The sequence below is a fragment of the Euprymna scolopes genome, chromosome 22 (genome assembly GCF_053919585.1).
Source record: "Euprymna scolopes isolate OS-2025 chromosome 22, ASM5391958v1, whole genome shotgun sequence".
Taxonomy (NCBI): Eukaryota; Metazoa; Mollusca; class Cephalopoda; order Sepiida; family Sepiolidae; genus Euprymna; species Euprymna scolopes.
Window position 1 is genome coordinate 118,059,393 of NC_136503.1, and position 7,172 is coordinate 118,066,564.

Here is a 7,172-nt window from a genome sequence, read left to right on the forward strand (position 1 = left end):
TACCGTAAGGACTCGCATAGATGTATGCACGCACTTAGAGTCTATATTCGTAGACCCTCCCTTAAACTAGAGAGAAAAATCTTGAATCTGATGACCAGGCTTTATGTGCTTTTGACTAACATTTCATCACTGTGTTAGTTACTTATATTTTCTCTGTTGTTTTTTCATCAAGTCAGGATTGTACCCTAATCGATCATGTCTTTGATAGTATAGATGCAGCACCCTCCTTGGATAATAATGCCCAAATACATGCGTTTGGTGACTTTAATGTGCACCATAAAAATTGTCTTGGTTTCTCAGGTTACACAGATGCAGATGGACGCTCCACTAATAACTTCTTTATAACCCATTCCCTCACGCAGACAGTAATGTTTCCAACTGGCCTACCAGATCGTGAACCTCAGCAAGTTTCACTTCTAGACCTATTTCTCACCACAGAACCTGAGGATTGTGTGACTAATGCTCACAGTCCACTTGGAAACGCAGACCATCTCGTGGTATCAGTTGACATCACATTTAAATCCCAACCTCAAGGTGAAGAATCATTGCTCAAAACTAAAAGGTACTACAACAGGGCTTACTGAGAAACCATTAGAGAACACATCTGAGATGCCCCATGGACCGATATCTTCTCTCTTCCTGCTGAACACTTACAATGAGACAACTGAATGGTGCAAAGTGGGAATTGAAGCACATGTTCCCACACGGAAGTATTATAGCAAGCCCCACTCACTCCCATGGTTCACTACAGATTGTGCAGCTGCTATGGCACAAAGACAGCATGCATTCCATCGGTTTGTACGTCATAAGTCAAATATAAATAGGCAAAATTCGTAGATGCTAGAAATCATTGTAAGAGAGAAATAGTGACAGTCAAAAGAAAGCATGCTGAAATAATCAGGGAATGCATAGAATTGCAAAAGATAGAGACTTGTCATTTCGGAAAAATCTATTCTAGTGTAGTGAATAAAGGACAGTCAGTAATTCCTCCACTGAACAACAACCAGAAGGTTGCATGCACGATAACAGAAAAGGTGGAACTGATGTCCTGGCGATTGCCTCTAACTCCACCTTAGAGCCAACAACTCCCTCCCAAATTTTCCTATGAGGACTAAAGCCACATTAGATGATGTAAAAATCACCCCTTCTCATGTCTGCGATACATGATACATCCAAGTCCTTGACAAAGTCTGGCACAAAGTGCTGCTAATGAAAATTAAATCGTACATTATAACTGGACATATACTAAATATAATTAAATCCATCTTTTTTTTTTTTTTTTTTTTTTTTTACAAAGGCATCACCACATTATCAAGGCCCAGAGGCCACTCAAGGATAAGGGTTAAAGAGTGTACAGTAGAAATTGGTCAATATAGTAATCATTAGTAATGAAAATTTGTTAAATTTAATAACTTATATGGAACGGCTCATCAAGAACTTATTTACTTTAGACTTGAACACAACCATATTGTAGTCAGCCGGAAAGCAGGAAAACGGAAGACAATTCCACAGGCGTGCAGTTCTAAGAAAGAAGCTTTGTTCATGGAATCTACGTTTAGGTTTAGGCACAGATAAAGAGTGGGGGAAATTATTGATAGTGTTTACAGCTAGACGAGTGTTTCTTGTGAAAGTTTGGCGAGGGGGGACCATAGAATGAAGCTCAGTTGAACACTTTCCATGAAAATAACGATACATCAGAGACAAACTCGCAACATCTCTTCTGTGAGATAGAGGTTGCAAGGAGGAGAAAAGGACATCTCCTACGAGGCTACGAAGTCTATTTTGAACTCTATCAAGGCAGGACAAGTCCTTTCTAGCAGCTCCTGCCCAGATGTGGCAACAGTATTCCATCCTTGGACGTACCTGGCTCTTATATAGGTAGAGAATAGCATCAGCAGTGAGATATCTACTGGATCGATAGAAAGATCCCACCATTTTTCCAGCGGCCTTGGCAACAGATTTGATATACGTGTTCCATTTAAGATCAGGAGTAATGGTCAAGCCCAGAAGCTTGTCAAAACTTGAGGCCTCCTGAAGACAAGAGCCATTCATTTCAATTAGACAATAAAAGCACACAAGTTGTCATTGATGGACATACATCCAAGCAGCATAACATTAATGCGGGAGTGTCTCAGGGGTCGATCTTCGGACCATTATTATTCCTGATATTCAAAAACGACCTCCCTGATAATATTGTGTCCGAGATGGGTATAGTTGCTGATGATACAATGCTCTATAACATGAATTAGGAAAGGAAAGATGTAAATGGATGGTAATATTTAATGCTAGGCAAACTAAGCTGCTCTCCTTTAGCAATTACAAGACACCTCTCAAACCGTTTACATCGATGAAAAAAAAAACACCCTACCTGAGAATTCTACCTTTAAACTCTTTTTTTGGGACTATTTTACCATATTTTACTTTGTGGGCAATATGAACTGGAACAAATACATAGAGGACATTGCAAAGACTGCTGCAAAGATGGTGAGTTCCCTCTATCGAGCTAAAAGACTATTCACACCTGAGGGTATTCCGTACCTCTACAAGGCCACCATTCGCTCATGCATAGAGTGTTGTTGCCACATCTGGGCTGGTGCATCTATCACTAGTCCCTCCATCTTGGATAGGTTTCAAAAAAGATTTGTCAATCTAATCTGTCCCACTTTATCAATTAAGCTCCAGCTCTTGTCCCATCGTCACAATGTTGCATCTCTGTGAATGTTTTAATGGAATGTGTTCTGATGAACTCGTTGCACTTGTACCCCGTACATATCTCCGACAAACCCGTTCAGCAATAAGATCTCACCCTTTCACTGTTGAGGTTCCTAGATGCCAAAAAGCTTTCTATTCTAATAGTTTCTTCCCTTGAACAGCAAAACTTTGGAATTCCCTTCCTGTACCTGCTTTCCTGGTCGTACTGATATGCAGAAGTTTAAATGTAACATAAACCGACATCTTGCTAATCTTTCCTAGACATGGTCCCAAAAAGTAGCCTTTTTACGTCCAAGTGGTGATATGCCTTGTTAGGAGTTAACATTAAATAAATAAATAATTAAATAAATAGAGCTGGTAGAGTGTATATGTGAGTATATTTATCATACAAGTGAATGTTAAACATAAAAAATGATATGCATGAAAAGTAATTATAAAATGCTGAATAGGTGTGAGAGGCTGGTATATGGATCTGCAGAATAGATTTCCACATAGTGGTCAAGGAGTCGGGAGTCGGGAGTCGGAGTCGGAGTCGGAGTCGGAGTCGGAGTCTGGAGTCGGAGTCGGAGTCGGAAGTCGGAGTCTAAGATATCAAAGGAGTCGGAGTCGGAATCGGCATTTATGGAATTCAAGGAGTCGGAGTCGGAGTCTGACTTTCACCATCCGACTCCGCAACCCTGGTGAAAACATTTTAAACAACATTAGAAATGAAGAAAAACTAACTTCTAAAACAAGGAATTGATATCATTTTTCAGACCGCATTTCTGTGATACTATGGTCGTTAAGTGCTAAGAAGTAAGAGAAAAAAACACAAACATAAATAAAAAAGTAGATTTAAAAACCCTACGAGAAAATTTACTTGATTAATATAAATATATGCATATATATATATATATATATATATATATATATATATATATATATATAGAGAGAGAGAGAGAGAGAGAGAGAGAGAGAGAAAGAAAGAAAGAAAGAGAGCAGGGCAGAGGCAGAAATATAGACAGACTGAAATGGTTAATATCTAAATTGATTTATTTAAATACATATGAAGATAAATTATATATATACGTTTTTTATAATTCTCATCTACATACACATGTGTTTATCTTATCGCGATTCATCAATGTAGAGGATAATTTATCTCTCGGTCACACGATTCGAAACCCTTCGACCCAAGTCAACATTTCAAGTTTTTTTTTGTTTTTTTTTCTGTACGCATAAGACTATCCGACTAACACAAAAAACTACGGTGAAACGAGAAAGGGATAGCTACATACAGACAAACAAGGATATGAATATGAATGCCCTTTAGATAGTGTGTATACTTATTACCCATCAATAGATAAATAATTCTGATCTGTGAGATAGAATGGAGAGGTATTCAGATAAACAAAGGAATTCTGCGTTGGTGAGAAAGAAACTGAGCAAGAGATGGGGTTGGATTTCGATAAACATGATTTGAAAGGAAGTGTTCGGTGCAGATCAAGGAAGTAGGGGGGGACATTATCTGCAATGCTAACTTGACTGAGACGTGTGTTGAAAGGTAAAACGGAGAGCGTTGTTATTTCTTTCTTCGACGATTCTATGCGCTAATTCCTTACGATTGACAAACGGAAGTTGCACACGAGGCAGGACAATATAAATTCATTTAATTCCTGCCGCCGTGATCGGTCGCTTTGAAAAGTCCGGCCATGTCCGTGTTCATTAATTGCTCCATCCCTACTGACCATGTCTCATATGTCTCGGCGGCGCTGCGAGTCAGATCAACCTCCTGCCAATATGTACAATGGATTGGCCACCGTCGACTGGACAGCAGAAAGCATTCCAGAATTTAATTGACGTATTTGATATTCGGACACTCTCTTACTCTGGCCGGGGTTGATGTGGAATGCCAACTATCGTCTCTCCGTTCGACCATACCTACTATGTGAAAGGATATATTTATTGGTCAACCATCAAGGAATCTTTCTATCGGTAGATAGATCGAGTAGCATAATAAGTTTATATATGAAATTGCATTTCAATCGTTAAGTACGTAGAGTGAATAGACATAGCTTAATTTAATTGCGTTCAGTCATCTCGATAAAACTGTCTGTCGGTTTGTTTATAATAACATTCCCGCCAGTCTATAACGTTCTCTCACTCCCCCCTCTCTCTCTTTCTCTCTCCCCCACCCTCTCTCTCTCTCTCTCTCTCTCTCTCTCTCTCTATATATATATATATATATATATATATATATTAAAAAACTTTGCTAAGCTGAGATATAGGTAGATTTTCGCTTGTCTTCCTTTTCTTGTAGGGGAAATGGTTTTAATTATGCTTCATTTAAAACAACATAATGCTTGAATTTGTCGGAACAATCTTAAAACAATTGTAACTAACAGTGAAATACACTTTTTGTTGCTATAAATCCATCCCTTGATGTCTTGTTTTTTTTGTTAAAACAATTATATAAATGCTCAATTATGAAATATGATACTTTTGGAGCTTACAGTTTAAGCCATCTCTTTTTGGCTAAAAAATGGTTGGTATATATAAAATTACTGAATTTTCAATTATATAAACCCAGTAAAATTCGGAATACTGTAAACAAGACTATATATATATATATATATATATATATATATATATATATATATATATATATATATATAAATGTAATTCTTGGTTCGTTATAAGCGAATAAAACCATATTTCTACGTTACCAATTTATTTGAAATTTTCAGACAACCCATCTTTAGAGTCGAGGGATATTTTTATGTTATTAAAATAAATTTACCTCGCGAATTATTAAAATATTAAATAAAATAAATATATTTCGTAACCGTTAGTGCGAACCTGTTCTGTTGATAAAACTGAACTTCCAGTTCGATACATTTCACAACCACGAATTGACGAAACTAAGTAGATTTCATTTTCTGTTTACTCGATAAGTAAAAAACAAAGCAAAAAAAAAAACATAATTCATTTGTTTATCTTCCAAATTTTTTAATTTAAACATTTTTTCTTTATTATATAAGGCAAAAAAAGTTTGTCGCTTGCTTTTTGAGTTTTTTTTTTCGATATAAGATTGGTTGGTAAAAGTACAGTTTTTTTTACGGATTGGTAACTTGCTTAAATAATATTTGGTGCTAATGCAAAGAGTGGTCCGCGCTGTTTTTTAAATCGTATTTCCAGGTTTAATTAAAGTTTTATTATATGTTTTCTTATTCAATTGTAAGGTTAAAATACAGATTAGGTACAAAACACCCTCCCCTCCCCATGTTAAGAATGGCTTTTTAAATAATAACGTTATTATTTCAACACGGATCACTCTCTGCATGAGTACTGTACTTTCACCTAACAATTTAATAAACAAAACATGGTACTTATGCAAAGAAAGTACCATGATAATATAATAACTAGCCGATTTACCCGAGCTTTGCTACGGATATATTTGTATTACACAATACTAATTGGCATTCTTTTAATATTTATGTAATTACAGGTTCGAAACCAAAACTTCTGGGTAAACGACATTTCTTGTACCACTGGTAAAAATGTAAACGAAAGTTCTACATTACATAGAAAAAAAACTGTACAGGTCCGTTTTCAGTTTGTGTTGCTCCCAACAATGTAAATTAGGATTTTTGCGGATAAACTATGCTTGTTTATGTCTATAAAAGTACCCCATTTTTAATAAAGGAAGGACTTTCACATAAAAATGTAATAAACAAAAGATACGGCAAAAATTGAATTACACTTGTAAATCATATCTAAAAAATAGCACGGGTCGTAAACTGCAGAAGTACTAAGCAGATAAAAACACCCGCATTTTCGTACTTCTGCAATTATTTTTCTTTGAGTGACGCTGAGACATAAAGCGATACCCCCTCCCCCCGAAAAAAAACATAATTATGTCGAAACTCCCCCACACAAATATATATTATCAACTAAATCAGTTACACAGACAGGAAAACATAAGATCTTTCTCAAAAGAAAATCGAAGAAAAAAAGTGAAAAAAAAACGCATAGGAATATATCTGATATTAAAAGCATTACTTTACCTTGTTTCTTTTTCAAAGTATTATGAAAACGATAATAAAATTCAGACAGTCTAGTGAATAGTTGAAAAATGATTTTAAAATTGTCCGTAGGAAATAAATTTTAACCTTTTGGTAAACGTGCTCACACCTTACAATGAATCGACATTTATAGCCGAAACTTTAATAGAGGGCTAAGAATTTTAAATATTTCGTCGAAAAATAAAATCATCCTTAGCCTAATTATTTTTTTTATCAATATTTGTAACTTTTGCATTTATAGAAAATAAATGATTAAAACAAATCATTTTATCACCATATTTCTCGATTTGGTTAAAAACTATATCCGTTCATAACCGGAAGTGAAATATCAGTGAAAATTACTTAAAATGTGCCAGTTTAGCAAATAGTACAAAATAACTTGAATTAAAATAATTT